This window comes from Ictidomys tridecemlineatus, chromosome 12 (genome assembly GCF_052094955.1).
Source record: "Ictidomys tridecemlineatus isolate mIctTri1 chromosome 12, mIctTri1.hap1, whole genome shotgun sequence".
Classification (NCBI taxonomy): domain Eukaryota; kingdom Metazoa; phylum Chordata; class Mammalia; order Rodentia; family Sciuridae; genus Ictidomys; species Ictidomys tridecemlineatus.
Genome location: NC_135488.1, coordinates 42,091,469 through 42,115,909, shown reverse-complemented (window position 1 = coordinate 42,115,909; position 24,441 = coordinate 42,091,469). Strand labels below are relative to the sequence as shown.

Genomic DNA, 24,441 nt, shown 5'->3' with positions numbered 1-24,441 from the left:
TTTACTATCACCAGCTGTTAGCATGTTGCCTGGTTCAGAGTCTGTGCTCAGAAGGAACGGAAGCCAATGCTCTACTGCCCAACCTGGAAGTGTTTTGCATTATTCAAGGTCAAACTTGGGCCCTTACATTAACCAGATCTCAAAATTCAGTGGCTTCTAGGATGGGACTGAATTTCCTTTTACAGAGTATCAGAGAGCTGACACCTTGCCTGGAGAGGTGCCCTTTCCTTGGGGTCACTCCTCTGTCCTGCAGGAGCTCTGGTCCTCCATTTGGTGAAATGTGGTCATCAGCACATCCAGTGTGATGACCACAGGGAGGAAGAAAGAGTGAGCCCAGGGAGAGCAGTTTCCATTGAAGAGGTTGCAGAAGTGGCACATTTCACCTGTGGTCACGTTTCTCAGGTCATAAGTTAATCTCACGACCTTCAAGAGAGGTTGGGAAGACTACATGCCCAGGAAGAAAGGAAAGAGGGACTAGGGGTGCGGACAGGGAACGAGCCATGTGCCATGTGGTCCTGGGGTAATGGAGTGGCATTTGCATGAGGAAGACCTCCTACCCAGGCTCCCCTACTCCACTCCAGAGTTCGTGATGCAGAGGGGGCAAGGCAACTTAAGGGTGTCAGAACCGCTGCAGCCACCTGGACTGTGGGGTCCCCAATATTCTCCATCCTTCCCTTCCTCTCTTGCCTCTGAGGCTGAGAACAGAGTCACGTGCATAAACATTCCAGCATCTAAATTCTCCCATCAGTGCTTCAATCACTGAGCAAGAAGAACATGCAAAAAGCAATCGACCAGAGTGTCTGCCGCTCTCATTTGCAGTGAAGGAAATAATAGACTTCTTTCTTGTCCCCAAGACAATCCCAGCTTAGAGGCTTCTGTGATCAGAAGCAAGTTACTTAACATCTGCAAGACTCAATCTGCTCACCTCTGAAATGGGAGCTATCATTCCTCCATCGTATAATCGTGATTGGAATGACATTCATGAACGCCTGTCAAGTTCTTAGTTTTTTTAAGAATAAATACATGGCAACCAGAACTGGTTTTCTTGCCAATTTCCAGCCTGGTGAGCCCCCTCTCTTCCTCAACATCATCAAAGTCCTCTAGGTTATATGAAATTCTCCCTGGCCTAAGAGTCCAATCTCCCTCCCATAACCTGTCCCATAACTGCATACATTTTTATACCGTGTCTCATGCAATCCCTTGATTGTTCCTTTAGTCATTTATCTCATTGATTTGACTGCAAGCTCCCCCAAAAGTCCAAGGTACCATGTTGGTGGATTCTGGTAGCTTCTATCATCTAAGACTCTCAACTCCTACCCACTCAACAAACATGCTGTAAAGTTACGATGACCGAAGTCTCAGTAGATTCAAATAGGGTCTACATGACCCTAGAAAAACAAATGAATTCAGAAGATCATTCCCAGACATGGGTTGATTTAAGATTTTTTTAAAAGGTCAATTACTCTGCTTGGATGAACTGAATGGCTAACTTACCAACCCTCCGTAGAAGAGCTGAAAATGTGGCCTAGAGTTATATGATGCACTGGGACTTCTGGTAACTCACGGCACTGCCTGCTGGGTGGTGTTTATTCTATGCCACAAACACCTGAATGGCTGAAACTGAAATCACGCCAGCTTCTCTGTCGGGGGTTCCAGCACTTTGTGGACTGGCGTATGTGTCTGACAAAAATCTGGGGAATGCTTGGCCTTTCATTCCTCCGAGAATTATGCCATTTTCCAAGAAAAGCTAAATAGCTCATTCATGTTCTACCCTCACCTTCTTCCAGGCTGGTTTCCTGAGGATATTTTTTAGCTAGACGGGTGTGTTTTCTTTTTTATTTTTTTTTCTTTCTTCTTCTTCTTTTTTTTTTTTAAATGGGCTGCTGTAAATTGAAAGTTTTAAACCTAAACTTACATGGAATGATTCTCGAGTGCATTATGAAATGAAGACTTGTGTCCTTATTTCATCTCTGACGGATAAAACACCCCGGACACATGAATGGTGTCCGCTCCCGTGGCTTTGCCAACAAAGTCCCCCAGAGCATAACTCGAATCCACATGAAGCTCTCGGCCCTGTTTCCGAGGGCAGCCGACTAATAAGTACCATCAGGTAGCCATGCTGTTCTTTCTTTCTTTCTTTCTTTCTTTCTGCCTCACTGTTATCATCAAGAGAAGCGAGGAATTTCATATTTCAAGGGCTCCTTACACAGGAAGCCCCGGTGTGGCCTTAACACAGACTGAATTCTCTCGGGGGGAAGTCAGGGGGTAACCTAAAAAACTTGAGGAGAGGAACAAAGCCCCTAGACCGGATGGCCTCCATCTGGGCTTCCAGAAGGAAATTGATAAGACTCTGTGTGTGTGTGTGTGTGTGTGTGTGTGTGTGTGTGTGTGTGTGCGTGTACACACACACACTGGGGCACACTCCAGACCACCCTAATCCTTGCAGCCTATTTTCAAATGAGGAGCTATCAAGAACTGCATGTCTCTGCGTACAGATTTACTCCCCAAAACTAGCAATAAGCTTTAATACAGAAAAAGAAAGACTGGGTTTGTCTTACAGAGACGGCTCAGGCCAGTGGGAACTGGGCAGGTGAAAAGTCCAAGAATCTACAAAAGGTCCTTAGAAAACAAAAGAGACAGCCTGGCTATATGTAAACCTGGTCTTCCCAAAGCTGAAAGCAAGTCTCCCCTTCCTCAAAAGGATGGGACCAGCCAAGGGTGGGTTCAGAGAGGACAATGCCGAACTGCATCGTCTCTCCCCACAGGGGAATGAAAGCCTACGGTGGGCCAGGAGCGCACGTGTATGCAGCCAGGGCCGGGCGGCTGGGCTACAGGAGCAAATCAAGGGCCTGGGACGCCAGCCTGCACTCTGTTGGGAGCTTGCTGAACGTGGCTCTGAACAAGTAGGTTAATGTCTCCCGCTCAACCACCAGAGGAGCTGAGGATCAGCCAAGCGTTACCCAGCACCGGCCCTGCCTTCCGGGAGCAACCAATGCTCTATCGAGTTTTGTGACGTATAATGATGATGCACGGTGTGGCTCGTCCGTGAGTACGACACAAGCGACGCGGCCCGATGCCAGGTGACATCTGACCCAAAGGGTACTGGGAACAATGGACCACCTTACTGATAAACTCAGAGATGGCAATAATGGGGTTTTCCACAGCACGCATCACCCTCTGACCCAGGGTGGGGATCAGTGTCACAGTGGGAAACAGGTGGCCCGTTCACATGGGCAACTGGGGAGAGGCAAGAGAAGGGTCAGTGATCAGAGGGCAGTCAAGTTCAGAAGGCCAGTACTGTGGCGAGCACTTCTCACGCCGAACCTGAGCAGCCCTGGGGAGAACCAGTCCACTTGGCGGGGACGGTGGTCTCCCTAGGAGGGAGGGTGGTCCCACCATTGAGGAGGGTGGCTGTCCCCAGGAGGGAGGGTTGGCTTCTACACTGAGGAGGACTGAGTGGAAGAAGACTGATCTCCTCCCAACAAAAAACAGACTGGGAGGTCAGTACCCTGAGCTCACTGTCCTGCTCTTCAGCCTGTCTCCTTACCTGGCAGAACCTGAGCGAACGGAAGCCGCTCCGTTTGTCTCCACCTTTAATGGCCCATGGCCCCAGAGTTCCTCATAAAGCAGGGTAGAAAAGGGTAGAGAGGGGATCTGGAGGGGCCAATGGACACCTCTCAGCCCACATACTGTGAATCACTTGTAAAACTTGTAAATACTCATTTCTGGTTGTCCATCTTCCCCTACAAGCTTTTTTGTTTTTTGGGTTTTTTTTTTTTGTTTTTTCATTTTGTTTTTGTTTGTTTGTTTGTTTGTTTGTTTGTTTGTTTGGTACTGGAAATTGAACTCAGGGGCACTTGACCACCGAGTCACATCCCCAGCCTCCTTTATTTCTTCTTTATTTTGAGACAGGGTCTCACTAAGTTGCTTCAGGACCTCACTAAGTTGCTGAGCTGCTGGGACTACAGGAGTGTGCGCCTGCGCCTGGCCCTAATACTTCTCGAAGGACAGAATTTAGTCCTAAAACCCTGGACCCTGAGTATCCCAGATGCCCTCACACGACAGGTTTGCAAAGAATATTTGCTGAAAAACGAAATATTGGGGAAAAAGAAAATAACTGCTTGCCCAGTATTTAACAGTAACAAGTAATAAAAGATCCTCAACATTTTTTTTTATAAATTAAAAATATTCCTTCACTGGGTGTTTCCCTACCGTAAACTGGTTCTTAATTGGGCTATTCTGCCCAGAGCAATAGAGCCAAGATATATAAGAAGGAAAATAGAGTGCAGTACAAAGTTTGCTGAAAAGATTCTATTTATGCTTTCATTGGATGAAGAACAGTGTGGGAACTAAAGTATTTTAAACCCCCTTAAAAAAAAAAAAGTACAAGAAATACATCTTTCTTCTAACTTTTTAGGCCTGTGGTCCATGGATGAGGGGGCAGTTGCCAGGATTGCTCAAGAAACTGTGTCCGACAGTGGAAAGATGTCAGTTTGTGGGGTTTTCTGCCACGGGGAGGTTCAGGAGACCAGCGTTGTCTGGATTTGATGACAGGTAATGACATTAACTAATTACAAAACTAATCGCATTTGGAGGGGTGGAAGCTGAGACCATGATAAGCATAATCAAATCCCTGACTTCGGGGCCTCGGGAACCGGGGGATAAGGTTCTCTTCTTGCAAAGCTTGACCAGATGCCCTTTTGGATCCTTTGTCTGAACATGTTGGAAGCCGCAGATGCCAACGAGGGTTGGAACCAGCCGGGTATGGTCCCTCCCAATGACGGATGGGCATTCAGCAAGGTGACTGAGCTAGGGGATCTCTGTGTGTCCCGATCCGCTGAAGAAGAACCCTGCGGGTGACCTCGTCAGAGGCCACATGGAGGTAAGACTCTGGCCCCATCAACCCCCTTTCTCTTCCCTAAAAGCCTGGAGATGGCTCTCCCGCCTCTCTGCTGGTTGGGTGGTCTTAGACCATCCCCTCAGTGTCTTCTCTACATAGTCAACAGACACGTGCCTTTCTCATTGGCCTCAGCGCATTTTGCAAGATTCCAGTGAAACAGAGTTTCCCTTTGCTTTTAATAAACGGCCATAAATGTAAACTGAATTGTTAAAATGCAGCCAAATGAAAGGCCCAACTATCTACAACCGGAATACCTCATTCTCCAAAGAGGTTAAGTCCTTAGAATAGGTCGCCGGCCATTACTAGGGCCCTCCGAGTCCCCTCCACCCTTTCTCTCTTCCCTCCTTGTGCTCTCTGGCCCCCTGGGAAGAAGGGGCCAGTCCCATCCCCTTCAGAGTCCTGCCGGGCCTTGGAGGGGACAATAGAGCAGCGAGCTGTGCCGTAGAAATGCCCTTAGTCATTCTTCCCATCTACTGACATCCCTTCCACCCCAGTGTCAAACTTGAAAGGAAACGAAATCCTAAATGTAAACACTGTCTTTCAGTCCCTTAGAAAATGATCCACCTCCACTTTCTCTCCCTGACCAATTCACTTACCCTGCGTGAAAGCCGCCCTTTGAGTCAGACCTCACTTTCCAGGAACCAGGCAATCACTGAAGAAAGAGGAAAAACACGAAAGAGATCCAGGTTTCAATTAACTTGGCCATTGATTTCTGTGTAATTCTGGGGGAAGCATTATTCTTTTGGTAAAGTGGGGGCAAAGAACTCAAAGATTAACGAAGGTGGTAATGACAGCAGCAGGGAAGGGCGGGGACACTAGCCATCCTGCTCCCTGGGCCCTGCTGGAAAGCAGAAATGGGAGGGAAGTGGCTTTGGATGTCCCTGCCCAAGCACCCACCACGGTCTGTAGCTCAGGCGGGAAGGCTTTGGCAAAGACAGTGGATCCTTGTACTTCTCCATTTGGAGGTAATTTCTGTGTCTTGTGTTTTATTTAAGTAACTGGACTGGACTGGATTGGTTTGTTGTTGTTGTCTGTTTATTTGTTTTTATGGTCAGTGAAATATTCATCCTCTCTTGTCTTTTTTTAAAGTTGCAGCTGTCACAAGTATCGAATACATATTGATCATACAAGGGTCACACAAGTGCACGTGCCTCCATGCTCACACACACACGTGCCATCAACACGACACAAGAAGTCACTGATAGAGATGTATCTGGGGTGTGGGGGTGGTGGGGATGGAACCCAGGTGTGCTTAACCACGAGCCACATCCCCAGCCCTTTTTGATTTTTTATTTGAGACGGGGTCTCCCTGAGTTGCTTAGAGCCTCGCTAAGTTGCTGAGGCTGACTGTGAACTCACAATCCTCCTGCCCCGGCCTCCCAAACATCTGGAATTACAGGGGTACACGGCCGTGACTGGCTAGATGTAACTTTTAATGTGTTTTTTGTGTCACTGAATGTCTATCAGAAGAAAAAGTTACCGTGGAAATAGATTTAATAAACAACAGAAAGTTTAATCAGATTAAGTACACAGCACGCAACTCTGCTGCCCAGCCGCGTACCAAAGAGTCTCCACCCCGAGTCCTCTGTGGGGTGGGACTGGCTGCTGGGACCAGCCACATCAGCACTCTGCAAATCACTAGAACTAAGCAAAGGAAACAAGAACCTCCGGCATTTTGCCTTGAAAGTTTGCTTCCCGCTTTACTGGACTTCCTGATGGGGAGTTCACCCATTTCTGGAAGTCTTGGGGGGGGGGGGTCCCCGTTGGTGAGGACAGCAATGAAGAATGAACTTTCAAGGAAATGTTAGGGGAGAGAATCGAAGCCTGCTTTCAAACTGGACGCAAAAAGTGAGGCTATGGGATTTCAAGGTCATCCGGATACAACTAGGAAAGAGGGCTTGTTGCTGGTTGCCCCTGTGCAAGATCTGACACGCTTCTCGCTACGTAGTCCTCATGGTGATGCTGAGCGCCACCCGCTGTCACCTAGGGAGCAAGGGTATTGGTGAGGAGCCTGCCTCGGGTGATGCTGCAAACCAGCTACAGCCCAATGCCCTAACCCATCAGCTGCCCCATGCCCAGCATGTTCTGTTCTGGGGAGGACCCCTCACTCCACCCTGTGAGGTAGGTTCTGTTATCCCCTCCATCTCACCGATGATGTGGACAGACATGCCATGACTTGCCCAGGACCATGTGGTTACCAGGTGTTAAAGAAGCACTCTGGCTGGCTCTGAAAGGACCACATTACCACTCTCTGGCTGCTCCAGTGAAGGGAATGGAAAGGAATGGGAAATCAGAAATTGTGGGCTCAAAAGAAGCCATGAAATGATCTGGCTTAGTTACATCTCCAAAATCAAAACCAATTTACCCAGTTTTCCCCCTCCACCTCCGCTGTAACACTTCCATAATTGACAGAGAAAGGCAAGAATTTTTTTTTCTCTGCCTCCCCTTTCTTCCCACATCTCTACCCTAAATCCACCTGCAGTATGCAAGCATCTCAGGATGGACAGGCACTTCACTGGTTGTAGGAGAGAATAAAGGGCCCAGACCTGTGGACTCCAGCAGCCCTGCCCTGCCCTGGTCTCTGATGGTCTCTACGCTGCCCTGGGACCCCATGAAAGAGTGGAAGACAGCAGCCCCCCAACCCCCCGAGTGAACCCTCCCCAGGAAGCTTTCAGAGAGTACTTACAGAATCCAACTCATCCTGGTCTATGAGGGGCATACCTCTCTGTGCCCAACTGGAGCATTCGAAAAACACACTTTTTAAAATTCACTTGCAACTTTGAAATCTCATTCTTCAAGGGTAGCAGAAACTTCATCCCAAGGTTTTCCCTTCCCCAAGTCCTGGCTAAGTTGTAGGGGTGTGTGTGTGTGTGTGTGTGTGTGTGTGTGTGTGTGTGAGAGAGAGAGAGAGAGAGAGAGAGAGAGAGAGAGAGAGAGAGAGAGAGTATTAAAGCTTGAACCCAAGTTGTTCAGACCAGCCTGGAACTTGTGATCCTCCTGCCTCAGCCTCCTGAGTAGCTGGATTACAGCATGTGCCATGGCATCTGGCTAAATTCTGGGGATTCCTCAGTTCAAGACTCACTAAGGAAGAAAGGTCATTGCTAAGTGGCATGTGTCTATCCAGACCACCTCTGAGATGTCCCTCCATGCCTCCAGCTAAGCCACAGACACCAGGTCACCCAAACAACTTGGCTCGGGCTCTCATGCTGCCCATCGGACCTTTGCCCAGGGTCTGGAGAGCAAGGACAGGCCTCCTTCTCTCTCGATGCCTGCCCATCATGACCCCTCACCTCCCTACAGACTTGACCTGCTGTCAAGTCTCCCCATAAAAGTGTCTGCCCAGTGCTCTCAGATGCAGTCAAGGAGCCAGGCTGTGCCCTGAGGATCACATGCTTGCAAGCAGGAAGGAGCCAGAACTGACGGAGGAAGCAGCTACAGGAGACCCAGGCTTCCATCTTGCCGGCCGGCCGGCACTGGAGGCACCCGAGTACCCCAGGATGCAGAGGGTCCCCCCGAAGGTGAGTGTGTCGCTCTGTACTTTCCACAGCAGGCGAATGACTGACAGAAGATGAGAGAGGACGTGGAGGGGTCCTCCTCAAGAATCTGCCTCCAGCAGAAAACTGTTTTCGCTGTCACTTTCCTCCCCCAGAAGCCACCAGAAGGCCCGGACTTAGCTGCTTGAATGAATTAAAGGTAAAAAAGAAAACTGGGATACTGAAAGTTGGAAAGTGTTTAATAAAATATTATTATCCCACCTCATGGGCTCCAGAACCCGTCCGTCTGGGCAGACAGCCCAGAGGAAGTCCACACGCCGGGGGTCCACCACCAGCCTCAGGCTCCAAGGCCTCTAATTCAGCTCCCTCGTGGGCTGCATGACCGACCCCATGGGCCTCTGTTTTTCCATCCCTAGCCCTGGTTTGGCCTAAGAGAAATGCCTGGTGAATAGATGTTAAGCCAGCAAAACTCCCACAGTCGTGCACGGCCGAGGCTGGGACAGAATGCACAGGACCTTGCTTCCTAAACACACTGGACTCCAGGAGGCCCAGCCACAGAGACAGGATGTCAGCTCAGTCTTTCCTGAGCCGACTCAGCTCCTTCAGGGGGGCCCAGAAGGGTCGACTCTGGCTCAGTCCACCTGCAGAGCTCCAAGGGTCGCTCTCCTCTCCCTCGCTCCATGTGGAGCTTGGATACCGCTTGATGCACCTGAGTCTGAACGTGAGGTCTGCAATCCCGTGACCCAGGAAAATTTGCTTTGAAATGACCCTCAAGTTCCTCTTCTGCAAAATGAGAACCCGACTCGCAGGGTTGCTATGAAGAACAAGGAAGATGTTATGGTTTGGGTCTGGGTTGTTCCCTAAAGGCTCATGCGTTGAAGGCTCGCCCCCCGCCCCAATGCAGCAATGTTCAGAGGTGGGGCTCTGGGAAAGTGATTGGGCTCGGACCTCATCAATAGATTAATCCATTGATGAGTGCACAGCTGGATGGGCTGTTGGATGATGCAGCCCAGCTGAAGAAAGTAGGGGCACTAGGGGCAGGCCTTTGAAGCATATATTTTGTCCTTGAACCCTTTCTCTCCCTCTTTCTCCCTCTCTCTCTCTCTCTCTCTCTCTCTCTTTCTCCTGCCATGAGGTGGACAGCTTTGCTCCACCATCCCCTCCTCCATGCTGTTCTGCCTCACCACAAGCCCAAAGCAATGGATCCAGCCAACTATAGACTGAAACCTCTGAAACCGTGAAATCTCTCCTCCTCTAAGTTGTTTTCCTTGGGTATTTTGTCACAGCAACAGAAAACTGACTGGCACAGAGGATCACGGATGGACAGTGCCTACCTACATGAGCCCTTTTCAGTATGGCAATGGTCCCTCTTCTCACGAAAGAAGATTGTGGATACTTGATTCAACCAGGAATTATTTGGGGGGTGGAAGGAGGTAGCAGGGGAAGAAGTCTAGTGAGAATGCTCCCAAACCTTGCAGGGCTGGTTGGTGCCAGCCTGTAGGAATCGCCAGGTGACCTCCACCTAGAATAAAACTAAGGGGATATTTACATGGATTGACGTGGGGTAGCATTTTTACTTTAACCGACAGTGATACTATTTGTAAGTAGATTCTCCTTGTCGGGCTCTCCAGGTGGCTGTAAGACCGTCCAGCCAGGCGTGGGTGCACACACCTATCACCTCAGTGACTTCGGAGGCTGACACAGGAGGATCACAGGTACAGCAACTTAGTGAGACGCTGTCTCAAAATCAAAAAAAAATCAAAAGGGCTGGGGATGCGGTTCAGAGATAAAGCACTCCCGGGTTCAATCCCTAGTACAAAACCAAACGAGACCATGTGCTTCCAAAAAGCCGTCTGTACCCAAGTTTAAGAAGAGAGCACTCTAACCAACAATTAGGGTCGTACAACTAAAAATGATGTGTTTGCCAAAAAAGTGAGATTAAACTAAACCAATCTCTGGTTACGTGAGTGAAGCATGAGTCTTGCAGGTGGAGCAGCTCACACCTGAAATTCTGGTGTCAAAGCTTTAAGCTGCCCTATAAGGTAGGAGGGAGACAAAAATGGAAGTTTGTTCAGAGGAGGGGGGGTGGGTGGGGTTACCATCCACAAAAAGTTCTCCTCCAAGTTAAAGAAATGGAGGGTTTTGCCCGGTAGGAAAACAAAAAGATTAAAAACCCTTTGGATATACAGAGTGCACCTGTATGTGTGACACCGAGCCTCATTTGGAGCGCATCAAGAGGTAAAACTACTGCCCGTCACAGGAGGCTACAGGAAGGTGGGGTTACACTCAAGTCAAGAAAGAGACTTTGGTTCCTGCCTCTGAAGACGGATGTGCATATCCCCGAGGGGCAGCAAACTCCAATAGCTGGAAGGTTCCAAGTCTGGGGAGCAAGCACCTGGTAAGGACGCCAGCTCACACCTGCAGGAGGAAATGTGGTAAAGACTAAAGGGACCCTGGTCTGGAGTTCAAGTCCCCACCCCTGCACAGCCTCCTCGTGGATGCCAATGCGGCCACCCTGCACTGGGCCACTGGCCACTTATTTCCACCCAGCAGACCTCAGGAGACTTCCCAGGACGTGAGCCCACAGACCTTCTCCTGGGGCCCCCTGATGCCCTGGCTCCTCCCACTCTAGGGTTTTGTTTCCCCTGAAGCCTGAGATACCCCAGCAGCGCTTGGAGCTGAGCCACGCTCAGTCTGGAGATAAGAGGAAGAAACGAAGGAGTATTCATGACCCCCAGGAAAGGCTGTTTGCCCGTGCTTTGGGTGAGAACTGGCAGATCCTTTTCCTCTGTCCCCCTCCCTCCACCCAGTCCGTCTTCGTGGTCCGTGCTCAGGGAAGATGATCGCTGTGTCTGTTCCCTGTGGTCGCTGTAACAAATCACCCCAAACCCGTGGCTTGAAAACAACAGGAGGGAATGATCTTAACCGCGCCGAAGGCCCCAAAGTCTGAAATGGGTGTCACTAGGCTGCTGTCGGGGTACCTGCGGGGACTTGCTGCCTCAAGAGGATCCAGGGAGAGCTCCTCCGTTGCCTCCTCTGCGGCTGGTGGCCACCGCAGTCCTGGGCTGACCACCACAGCGCCCGGCCTCGGTCTCCTTGCTCCCACGGGTCCCTCCTCTTCCGCAGGTCAAACATGCCTTTGTCTCTTTGCCAGAAGGACACTGGTGGTGGGATTTAGCAGCCCCCTGGAAACTCCAGGGTGCTCTCCCCACCTCAGACTCCTTAACCACCTCTGCGTCGACACCCCAGATGGCACCATGCGCAGGTCCCAGAGGTCAGATGCGGACACTGAGACCCTGTCTCAAAATAAAAAGTCAAAAGGGCTGGGGGTGTGGTTCAGTGGTTAGGGCCCTTGGGTTCAACCTTTGATACCAAAAGAAAAAAGAAAATACATATATATGTGGGGGGGTATTTATATAAAGGGTGATCCTCAGGCTGGTGCTATTGGGACCTGGTGGAACCCTGAGGAGACGGAGCCCAGATGCAGGTCTCCAGGTCACCGACAGGCATGCACTTGGAGGAAACAACAAGATCCAGCCCTTTCTTCTTCCCCTCTTTTGTTTCCCGAAAGCCACGAGGTCAGCCTATTCCTGCCAGATGTGTTGCCCCATCACAGGCCCAAAGATAACAGGGTGGAGCGATCATGAACTGAAATCTCCAACACCATGAACCAGAGAAAAACCTTTTCCTCATCTTAAGTCAAGCGTCTCAGGCGTTTTGTTACAGTAACAGAAATCTGACCCGAAATTATGCTTCCTTCGCAATGATGGCCACGCCAGCCACACACCCTGTCTCTGCCCCTCTCCTTTCAGCCACACGTTCCTTCTCCCACACTCCTTCTGCTCTGAGATGGAACTCTCCACGAGAGAGGAAGCATGTGAGGCTTTCTTTAACCTCTGTTTTCTGGGGGACCCAGAAAGTAACATGGGTAACCCATTAAAAACAGGGCACACCCTAAGAATGGCTGTCGCAGCTGCCATATAGCGACGGTTCCTACAGCTTTCGAGAAGCTTTAACTTTTTTCCCCCCCAGAATATTGCTTAATCATGAAAAGAGAAATTTACGTGCTGAGGAAATGACCATCTATCGCAGTGGGATTTTATACTGCATTAAAAGATTTATTTCCCGCTCTGTGAAACAGCCCTAACAGGGAGACGATTTTACAGTAGAACACCTACTAAATGAATAGAATTAGAAAAAGAAATGTATCCCGTAGCCAATGAGGAAAAAAGTTCCCTGTTATAAGAAAGCTAAATAAATTAATGTACGCAAGTTCCTCACAGATGAAAAGCGCTATCTGCAGCAACCCTGAGTCCTGACATGAATATGCTTTTTAATGTGCTGAAACAAATTACATTTTTTAAAAGAGCAATGTCCTGGATCCTGGGGATAACTCGGAGTAATGCGGCTTCATGGGAGATCACAGAATGGGCCAATACCACCTTCAAGTTCAGTCTGCAAGGCTGTGGCTGCCCGTGTCAGGGTAAGCAGGGGGAATAGGGCAGGACTCTCTACTGTACCTCTCCGAGGTCTTTGACGGTGACTCTTGTACAATGGAAGATTCTGGAAGGTTGGCTTTCTCATAGGCAACTCCACCGGCACTTTTGTTTCAGACAATCATATGACTCTTAGGTTCTGGGATAAATCTGAAAAGAACAAGTATCCAAACACATTGAATATGAAGAAAATGTTGGCAAACTTCTCTTGTTCAAAGGGCAAATATCAAAAACGGAAACATTTAAGAATTTACATTTCTTTTACAAGGCAAGTTCCGTACTTTGGTGGTGGATGCTTACGCTAAGCACATTTGATCATCATCATCATCTCAAAAATTACATGACACGTTATTGAACGAATATAATCTGAATAAAGACTGTATTTAACAGCATCGTTAAATAAGGCCACGTCTAGCACAGCCATGTTTAATTGATGTTACTTAGCTGGACGATTCATATTGAATCATTTTTCACATGCACTCCCTTCAACTTTATGTAAAAATCATAACTTTTAAATTCCCTACACTTAGATTGTCTCCATCATTTACTTGCTGGTACAATCTGCTATCCACATTTCAGTATCACTCTTGCCTCTCATGGCAGGTGCATACCCATGAACTTGGGCACTCATGCACAAAAAAATAAAACAAGGTGTCTAGCAATATTTTGTAAAATGACGGTATGTTAGTCGATTTTCAATTACTATGACAAAACGCCTGAGATAATCAACTTAAAATAGGAAAGGTTCATTTTGGTTTTGTTTTGGATGTGTCGGTCTATGAGTGGTCAATTTCATTGCTTTTGGTTTTGTGGTGAGGCAACCCAGCATGCTAAGGGTGCACGGCAGAGCAAAACTGTTCACTTCATGACTGTGATGAAAGAAAGAAGAGGTCGGGGTTCCGATATCCCCCTCAAATGCTCATCCCCAGCGACTTGAAGACCTCCAACTTGGTGGTATCTCTTAAAGCTTTTACGAACAATGTCACACTGGACACCAAGCCTTCAGCACATGAGCCTGTAGAGGACATTCAAGATCCAAACTACTGCAAGCAGGATGGGTCTCCCCCTTCCATCTCACCTCTCCTCTCTTACTCCACCCCACAAGAAAGGCCATCTCCTTGGGCAGCACAGAGAAAACCAGGAGGAGGAGCTGTGTACTTCCGGAGGGTTTCAGCCACGGAAAAATCTTCCAACCCTTTTTTGGGGGGGAGGGTACTGGGAATTAAACCCAGAGGAGCTTAATCCCTGAGCCACATCCTCAGCCCTTTATTGTGTTTTATTTGAGACAGGGTCTCCCTGAGTTCCTCAGAGCCTCACTAAATCGCTGAGGCTGGCTTTAAACTCACCACCCTCCTGCCTCAGCCTCCTGAATCCCTGGAATCACAGACATGCACCACCCCACCCAGCTCCATCTCTTCTTTACCCACTCATCACCATCTCTGAAAAGTCCTGCTTTTTCCAGCTCTTAAATAATGTTATAACAAAGAAAATAACTGAAGGATTGGACCTTTTTTCCTTCTTCTTCTTTTTTCTTTTTTTAATCCTCAGTGCCAGGATGAAACCCATGTCCTCACACATGATGGGCAGGTACTCTACCTCTGATCTAAATGTCTAAGCCAGGACTGGACATTTTAAAGCCATAGAAAGTATACATGCCAGGCGCCGTGGCACATGCCTATCATCCCAGCGGCTCAGGAGGCCGAGGCAGGAGGATCACAAGTTCAAAGCCAGCCTCAGCAAAAGTGAGGTGCTAAGCAACTCAGTGAGACCCTGTCTCTAAATAAAATATAAAATGGGGCTGGGGATGTGGCTGAGTGGTCGAGTGCCCCTGAGGTCAATCCCTGGTACCCCCCCCCCTCCAAAAAGTACACAACATAAAATACGTCACAGTGTGCTGGAAATGGCAGTGTCTGAAGGCTGGAACCTTAACATTCAGAGCTCCTGCTGGTTTACTCTTTGGTCTTGGGCATCCTACCTAAGTCTCACTGCCTTATATGCCAAATAAAGATAATAACACTCGTGCTGTTATGTTTCCAGATAATATCTGGACCACAGATAGCTTATGATCTTAAAAACCCAGGGACTCACATTCTCTCACTTGCTCCTCCCAAACACCAGCTGGTGGCCAAAGGGGTCCATCTGTTGACGTGGAAGCAGAAGTCGCCAACGTCGACCGTACAGCATTGACGTAGTGAGTAAAGGCGGACCCCAAGCCTGCGGTTCCTGCCACGTCCACACCTTCTCCAGGTAGCAGCCAGAGGGAGAGCTGACCCCGATCCTCGACTGACACTGAGGTGATCTTGATAGATACACAGTGAACGGGGTGAGGGGCATCGGGCATCCAAACTTTTTCTAGAAGGGGCCAGATCATAAATGGTTCAGCCTGGGCAGGCGGCATGGTCTGTCACAACTCCTTGATGCGGTGACAAGCAGCCACAGAAAGTACATCAACTGGGGTGCCTGAGCTCCAAAGAAGGCTTCATTAAACACCGGCAACAGGTCGGAGAGGTGTCCCCGGAGCCTGGTTTGCCAACCCCGAGACCCCAGCGCCTTTGAGAAAAGTCTGGTCAAGATGCCATTGGAGCCTGGTGGGGCGACCCCTGCCTGTGATCCCAGCAGTTCAGGAGGCTGAGGCAGGAGGATGGCAAGTTCCAGGCCGGCCTCAGCAACTTAGAGAGGACTTGAGCAACTTCGCAAGACCCTGTCTCAAAATAAAAAAAAATAAAATAAAAAGGAGTGGGGATGTGGCTCAGGGGTTAAGCACACCTGGGTTCAATTCCTGCTACCCAAAAATAAAAAAAAATACAAAATAAAAAATAAATAGGCCTTTGCACACTTGGCATTGGCAGTCTCGACCACACCGGACGGGCGCACGCATCTCGGCACTTTGTCTTCCTTGGCTGTCCTTTGATGAGCACCCCCTGGCAGAGGGGACACGGGGGATTTGTCCTTCAGCTGCAGTGATTCTGAAAGACAAAGCAGGGGCAGAGATGAAACCCAGAGGCGAGGTCTTTGTGCCACACTCAGAGCACATCAAGTGCCGCTCTTCAAACTGTGCGGAGCTGGCTGTATACCTTCCTAAAGAAAATGGAACTATTCTTTCCCTGGGCCAGCCTCTTAGGAAGGGTATGGGGGGCCAGGTTGACGAAAGACCCTTATGCACCACTGGAAAGAAAGGAAAGAATGCTCCTTGGCAGGGCAGAACCTTTTTCCTGTGAGGCTCCGTGATCACTTGTCTTCTGGTTTCTCAAGCACCCGGTGGCACCCATCCACGTATTAGGCTAATAACGGCCATGAATCTAGTTAAAAGGAACCAAGCAATTATTTTAATTAGCAGAGAACAAAAACAACACTCCTGGCTTCTGTGTGAAGGGGCAAGTAGGAAGTGGCCAAGGTTCAAAAAGATCCCACAAAATATTTTTGTGAAAGGAAAAAATAATGAAGGCCAAATTTAGAAGGTACTGGCGATAAATGGGCCAAATAAAATGAATGGCCCAGTGTGCAGCCAGCGGGACCCATTCACAGGGAAGAGCCCCGGAAAGTCCATTTTTTTGTAGGATGCCGGGTTTTTTTGTTTGTTTGTTTGTTTTTTTTTCAGGGTGTAGGCACTTTTACAAAGTGAAAGTGAAGGTCTAGTGGAGATTTTAGTGATCCTTGTGAATCCCCCCACACAATCGCTTCGAGGGTTTCTGTGTAAACTCTTTTATTCATAAAGAGAAAGGGAAGGAATCTTTATCAATTTGCCTGGAAAGTAGGATTTTTTTTTTTTTCATTGAAATTCTTAAATGGCTCCGGTGTGTTTCTCTGGAGAAATCCACCTTCCCCAGAAGAGTCCTGTTGCTAATCCATCCTAAAAAAAAAAAAAAAAAAAAAAGGATTCCCACCAGGATTTTAATCAGCTGGACTGAACTCAGTTAGACAGGAAGACATTGTATCTCCACATTTTTCCTAAACCTTTGACTTCCTGTCTCCCTTCTGGTCACAGCATTTTGGCTATTTTCTTCCATCTCAGGCTTCCAAAAAAGGATAAAGTAGAACTCAAAAAAAAACAAAAAAAAAAACAGCTCGTCACTGTGGCTCCTGCTGCTGGGATCTACAGGTGTTTATTGAGCAACTGTTACCTACAAGCACACAAAAAGTTACTGGTGTACATAGATGACTTAGACTTTACCCACAAAGAGCTGATTATCTTTTTTTTTTTTTGGTACCCGGGATTGAACTCAGGGGCCCCTTCACCACTGAGCCACATCTCCAGCCCTTTTTTAAATATTTTTATTTTGAGACAGAGTCTCGCTAAGTTGCTTAGGGCTTCACTAAGTTGCTGAGGCTGGCTTTGAATTTGCAATCCTCCTGCCCCCAGCCTCCTGAGTCTCTGGGATGACAGGCGTGCACCATTGTGCCTGGCTAAATGTCCCTATCTATCTGATGACACAGCATCATGGACAGAAAGGAGACCCAGGCATACCAACTGGGCGGGGATGGTGGTATCCAGCCTGAACTGGTTATGAAAGAATAGATTCCCCAAGACAAAGATGGGGATAGTCTACTCCAGAGAGAAAGATCAGCACTGTGTGAGCCGAGGCACCCAGAGTTCACCAGCAGATGCACCTGAAGCCGCAGGCAGAGTGGGGTGAGCCAGGCAGCCCCCGAGGCAAATCAGAGCCAGGTCCTGAGGTCTGAAGCTTGGTGTCCTCTCCAAATTCATCCATTGAAGGCTAGTATCCAAGGTGATAGTAAAAAGAAGTAGGAACTCTGGGAATTGGCTGAATCACCAGCCTCCACCTCCTAAATAAGATCAGCATCTTCATCAAAGAGGCTCCAGAGAGCTCCTTGGCTCTTTCACCATGTGAGGCTGCACCAGCAAGCTACCTGCCCCACACACCAAACCTGCTGGCCCCTCCATCTTGGACTTCCTGGCCTCCGGAACCACAAAAGGTAAAAACAAACTAAAATACCAGGTCACAGAAGAACTTATGCCATGTCCATGAGCCCCAGTTCATCTGGTAGAGCAAACGCCACCACTCAGTGCTCAGCAGGAGGCTAACACAGTCACCTGCTCAGCACGATGTCCAACAGCTGGGAGGAGGACCAAGGGGAGCCTAGGTGATCCGCTCATGCCCCAGCTGGACAACGGGTGACAGCAGATGGGCCCTGAATGAGAACAGCAGCGAGTAGGACAGGGGAGATGGGCACGGGATGGGTCAGACACACGGTACCAAAGGGCATTCAAAGTTTTTTTTTCTATGGAACCGTGGTTGTAGGGATCCAAAGTTGGAGATAAAATTAGCTTTGAGGATTCTTGATGGGGATCAGGTGTTTTATCTGAATGTTTGCCCTCTCACCTTATAGCTTCGCTTTTAAACCCAGATGGGCCTTGATGGTGGGTTCCAGAACAGAAAAGCAGTACCAAATTTCAGCCCTGGACATAGGAGCATGCTGCTGTATGACCTACGGAAACCCCAGCTGACCGTCCAACTCTACTCTCCCGTGCAAAACTCGCACCACGTTGGGTCTCTTTTGCAAGTCTAAGAACAAGCAGAAGCCTGGGAAGAAAGAAAACCGTGTCAAACATTTAGAACAAACTACATACATGTTTGGTCACCGCATTAGATTAGAATCACTTATATTTTAATTTCTAAAATACTTTATTAAAAAGATACTCCTAATCTCATTTTATGAGTCAGGTAAACCTGGTAACACAACTGACAAGGACATGACAGTGAATTAAGTAATAAACTTGGCTCTAAAAATCGTTTTTTTTTTTCAAAAAAATATGAACAAAACACCTGCAGGAATATATAAAATAAACTACACATCGCAATCAAATTGGGTTTAGTCCGAAATACAAACGTATCTTAACACTCAAGCACCCATTGAATAATTCACTACACTAACAGGAGGAAGGGGAAAGTCAAATGATGGTTCCATCAGTAAAGTAGGTATTTACTTTATGGTAAAAGCATAGTGCAGAACATTTGGGGAAAGGAAATAATTTCCATTTGTAAGGCACAATAAGTGGATATAAATGGCGGGGAAAAAAGTCAGACTTGATCCCAACCTCACACCACCCACAAAAATGAGTGCCATGGGCTGTGGGTGTAGCTCGGTGGCACCGTGCTTGCTTAACCCACGTGAGGTCCTGAGTTCAATCCCAGCCCAGGAAAGAAGGAAGGATGGAAGGAGGGAGGGAGGGAGGGAAGGAAGACGGGAAAAAAAATAAAATCCATCAATGTCATGTGGACTATAGATCTGAATGTAAAAAGTGAAAAAATTAAGTTATTGGAAGATAATAGAAGAGGACACTTTCATGACATTAGGGTAAGGGTAAGCAAAGCTCTTTACAGAGGATCTACAAGGTACTAATCCTAAAGGAGAATATGGATTAAATAGAGGTTCCCGTGCTAACGATTTGGTTCCAACGTTCAGAGGTGGTGTTTTCGGAAGGGACTGGATAATAAGGCCACACAGCTCATCAGAGGATTCATCCATTCATGGGTCACAGCTGAATAGAGTACTGGGAAGTAGGGAAAACTGTAGGAGATGGGACTTAGATGAAGGGCTAGGTTCTTGGGGCTATGCACATGGGGTCTATATCTGGCTCGCCTTTCCTTCCCATCTCCCCCTGCTTCCTGGCTGCCACGAGCTGAGTAACTCTCCCCGGTGCCACCATTCTGCTATGGTGTCTCTGCCTTTCTACAGGCCTAAAGGCAATGGAGACAACTGACCATGGACCGAGACCTCTGAAACTGTGAGCTAAGAGGAGCCGTTCCTCTTTCCTCTTCTAAGTTGTTTTTCATGGGTGTTTTGTCACAGCAACGAAACGCTAACCCCACACACTATCTTAAAACTAAAATCCCCTCATCATCCACAGACATCACGTAGGGAACACTCATGCTCAGAGTGGCATACATCGGCAACACACGCTACCCAAAGGTTCGTATCTAGAATATCGAAATATGTCCTATGCATCGAAAAGGAAAGACAGCAATCCAAGATAAAGATGAGCAGGCGTCTTGAAAAGACCACTCTTTTCAAGAATATCCAAATGGCCGGAGTAACCTGGACAAAAAGATGTCGGATGTACTAACAGTCCACAAAACTGAATTAAATCCACAATGACAGTCTACCCTCTACCACGGAGATGACCAGAATCAAAAAGTGCTAACAGGGCTGCACGGCAGCTGTCACTCTCACCCACTGGTGGTGAAACTGACAGTCTCTTTACAAAGCTATCTGGCATCAACTACTGAAGCTGAGCTTAGTCATGCCCTATAATTTAGCAATTTCCCTTTTAGTCTATATATAGAATAAACAGCATACATGCACGCACGGACCAAGATGTTCACAAGAAAGTTTACGGCAGTGCTCTCTGAAACAGCCTAACACTCCAACAACCCAAATGTTCATCGAGTGTCAAATGGATACACTGTGGTAGATATGGCATGTCAGGGTACCATGCAAGAAAATAAGAGGAAAATATACCACCATGATACCCAACAACATAGATGCAGTTCTTACAACATAAGATTAAGAGAAGGAGTCCTAACTCAAAAGCACACCCACCCATGTTGAGTATTCTTACCATAATAAAATGAAAAAATTTTTTAAAAGGCAACTTATTGTAGCATTCCATTTATATGAAGTTTCAAAGAAGCAAAACAAATCTGTGGTGTTTGATGTCAGGAAAGTGGCTGGGCACGATGGTATCTGTAATCCCAGCAACACGGAGGCTTACGTAGGCGGATAGCTACTGGACTTAATAACTTAGCAAAGCCCTAAGCAACTGAGCAAGACCCTTTCTCAAAATTAAAAATAAAAAGAGCTGGGGATGTAGCTCAGTGGTTGAGCACCCCTGCCAGGTTCAATCCCTAGTACCAAAAAAAAAAAAGAAGAAGAAAAAAAAGGTCAGGAATGTAGTTATCTTTAAGGAGGAAGGTGGAATTCCATTACAGGGACAATCAGCAACATTGGCAATACTTTTTTCTTGTCCTGGAAAGGAGCAGGATATAGAGTGTGTTCACTGTAGATTAATGCATCGAATCACATTCCATATGTGGAACACCAATAAAGCTTTAATTTAAAAGTTTCACATGTTGATTTCCATTTTCTTATATGAAGTATATGGGGGGAATGAAGCACAAATTTTTTTTTAAGATGAGTATTAATCCTTTTTCCACTACCATAACAAAATACTTGAGTCTGGATGTGTTATAAGGAAAAAAAGGTTTAGTTAATTCACAGCTCTGGAGGTTCAAGAGTATGGTGCTGGCATCAGCTCCACTCTGGCAAGGGCCTGCTGTTGAACAGCATCACAATGGTGCAAGTGATTCTAAGAGGGAGAAATCATATGGTGAGACAGGAAGCCAGGGAAGGGTCTTGTATTACTTTTTTATAATAATTCACTCTCAAAGAAACTAACTGGGGTCCCATGAGAATGTTCTCTGATATGCAAAGCCGATGCTGACTCACAATGTTGGGGGGATGAGGAGTGAAGTTCTCCAGACTGGACAGGGGGAGTGGGAGGAAGGGAGGGGAGATGAGAAGGAGAAAGACAGTGGAATGAACCGGACATCACTTTCCTATGTTGGTGTACGAATACACGGCCAGTGTCACTCCACATCACGTACAACCACCACAACGGGAAGCCACACTCCAGGTATGTACTATATGGCAAAACACACTCTAGTGTCATGGGTAACTAAAATGAAACCAAAAAAAGAAAATTGTAAAAGAAAAAAAAAAAAAGTACATCATGCTTCACTTTCTGAGTCTGGCCTAGGAGGAAGACAATGCCGTCCTCATGAAAAAGAATGAATGTGATGGGGACCCCCTTCCCTGGAGAAGAGGTAATGCTTTAAGAGGGGAAAAAAGAGAGGTCACCCTAAGACCCAGTGTATAAAACAGTCACAGTGATAAAGTGCCTGCTGGATGCTCCTGCATTTCTAGTTTTATATAAAATGGATTAAAAGATAAACTGCTGGGCGCGGGGGTGCACACCTGTAATTCCAGTAGCTCAGGAGGCTGAGGCAGGAGGATCGTGAGTTCAAAGCCAGCCTCAGCAATTTAGCAAGACCCTCAGCATTTTTGAGAGACCCCCATCTCCAAATAAAAAAGGGCTGGGGCTGGGACTCAGTGGTTAAACACCCCTGGGTTGATCCTCAGTCCAAAAAAAAATAAATAAATAGTAACAAATTTAGGCAGGCTACAAGAAAATGCTTTCTTACGAAATGTACCATTATCCCTGAAGTCAGTGGTTAGTAAAATCCAACTCCTCCCTCAAAAAAAAAAAAAGAAAAAAGAAAGAAAGAAAGAAATTAGCTACTGATGGCAGTCGGCATCTGCAGTTACACTAACTAGTATTGTATTACAAAGACTCCCCTGCTTGCAGGCAAAAACTGATGGCCAGCCGGGGTCAGGAAGAAAATTTTCCCTTTGGTGTAGTATTTCACAGCTCTTGTTATCTAATATTGAACAAGTCTCCAGGCTGCATAGTATTTGCACCTCCGTGGAAGGCACCTGGGCTCTAGGTGTAGCTGACTGTATTAAAATAGGCTATTGTTTCCATCTCTGACGCCAGCACCTGTAGCCTGGATTTAAGCAACATCTTGTGTTTCCAAAAGGTAAGTACAATGAATATAATCAAAATTGTTCCGAACACTACTGTTTTTACATCAACAATCTATAAATATAGGGAAGAACTCAATATATGTGTGAAATAAACAGAAGGTATGCCTACACTCAGGTAATTCAAAAGACAGCTCTATAATTTAGCAGCTTGGATTTCAATTGTTGCATTTTTTTTTTGGTGTGAAACATTATGAAAAACATAGATATTATTCATCAAAGTGATTGTCCTGTGCACTTGTATACCTTATATAATTTATTTTTTCAGGGCTTTTTACTTCAAAGAAATCACTAGCTAATGACATTTTTAGACTTTAGAAATTTTTTCTGATAGCACATTGGAATTCCCTCAGGGACAGAATTGTGAATAAGTGGATTTTTTTAAAGATCATTAACAGATATTACAAACCAATTCAAACTGAGCATTTTCTTTGCAAATTACCTTTAACTTTTAAAGCCATTGGAGAAAAAAAAAAGAAAAAGAAAAAAAAGACAGTGAGTGATTTAATTTACTTAACCTGTCTACGAATTGCAGCTCAGTGCTCCATCGGCGATTCCATTTCCAACCAAAAAAAATCTCTCTAACTATCTCTAATAGAGATATTTTTCTAAACGATCACACTCGATGAGTGATATTTCAAAGGAGAAGAATAATGTTTATTTTTTTTTTCATTTAACAAGTTGCCCTGGAATTGAGAATGTTTATTCTATTGATATGTTTAAAGTAAAAACAGAGCCTGGTCTGTATCTGTGGCTTAATTAAAACTCTCTAGTAATTAGCAGGTTTATCATCCCTTGAGTGCATGCATGTATGGTGGAGTTTTGGTGGTAGATTATGGAGGGTTTTTTTTGGAGGAAAAAGGAGGGCTCTTTTATTTAATGATCAAACCATAGTTTCCAGGCTAAAGAGCTAATATTTGGGGTGAGAAGTACCTTTATTCCCCCAATACATCAGGCCTGATTCTTATTTGCATCAACACCCCGTTGTGTATGTTTTCCATTCAAAGAGCTCCTGGGGACTTCAAAGGGAGCTGCCTGCAAGGACAGGCTACGTGGGAGTCCTGACAGGTTCCAGAACAGACCCAGAGCGCGGAGAAATCATGCCAAGAGCTGCTCACATTGGAGCCCCCAAACCATGTCACAAAATTAAAGGGTCTCCCCTGCCTACGCCATCCCACAGTGCATGTGGGAATCGTCCCCGGGCTTCCAACCACGGTACTGACTTCTCGGGCTACTACTTATAAATATTTGATGAGTGGAGCTCCATTTATAAGAAAGTATGTTAATAAGAATATTCTTTGAGATCGGTGTCCAATGCAGACTTTCAAAAGGCTCATTGTTGGAGGGACGAGAGGTTTCCTTTCCTCCCTTTTTTACTGTGCAAAGTCAACTTCGCACAAACCAAACAAAGGAATCGCATCTCCTTTTGGATGTCCTGTTGATCACAAATGGACAGGATTCAACCCTGAAGGATGTTGGATTTGGGGAGGAATTCATTCATTCATTCATTTTTTAAGGGAAGACGGGCACAGAAACATGTAGTCGAGTGTCTCTTGCGTGCCAGATGTTTTAATTAATCTCCTAATCCTCACCAATATATTGTGGGGTAGACAGGGTTAACCCTCCTTTTATAGACAATAAAATGGGCTTTAGAGAGATCGTGTGAATCACCTACTCCAGATTCTCACCTACGGAGTTCAGAACGAGGTCTGGAACCCAGACCTACCAAACCCCAAAGCCCATGTGGGTTACCTCACACAAACTGCCAGGTGATTTCAAGTGCCAAGTTCACAGCCTGAGTCAAGTGCTGTTCTTCTACAGGGCCAGAACTCATAGATTATGGGTTCTTTCAGTTTAAGCCCAGACATGGGATGCTGCATGATGCATGTTGATAATTAAGTTGAAAATAATTCGTTTGCCCCAAAAG

At 46.7% G+C, this 24,441-nt stretch overlaps 1 long non-coding RNA gene across 17 annotated transcripts in view; it reads right to left on the bottom strand.

Annotated features, from left to right (window-relative positions):
- Positions 1-6,392: 6,392 nt before the first annotated feature.
- LOC120884835 (uncharacterized) overlaps positions 6,393-24,441 on the bottom strand; it is a 74,223-nt gene continuing 56,174 nt past the window's right edge. For 7 of the 17 annotated variants that reach the window (XR_013428793.1, XR_013428796.1, XR_013428785.1 and 4 more), the window contains 5 exons: positions 18,233-18,433; positions 14,979-15,856; positions 12,915-13,040; positions 7,050-11,690; positions 6,393-6,883 (listed from right to left, as the gene is read on the bottom strand). This is a non-coding gene — a long non-coding RNA (uncharacterized LOC120884835). Of the gene's footprint in view, positions 6,884-7,049; positions 11,718-12,914; positions 13,041-14,978; positions 15,857-16,095; positions 16,190-17,498; positions 18,042-18,232; positions 18,434-24,441 lie in introns of all 17 variants that reach the window. The other 10 variants (XR_013428794.1, XR_013428799.1, XR_013428801.1 and 7 more) reach the window with 10 other exon arrangements.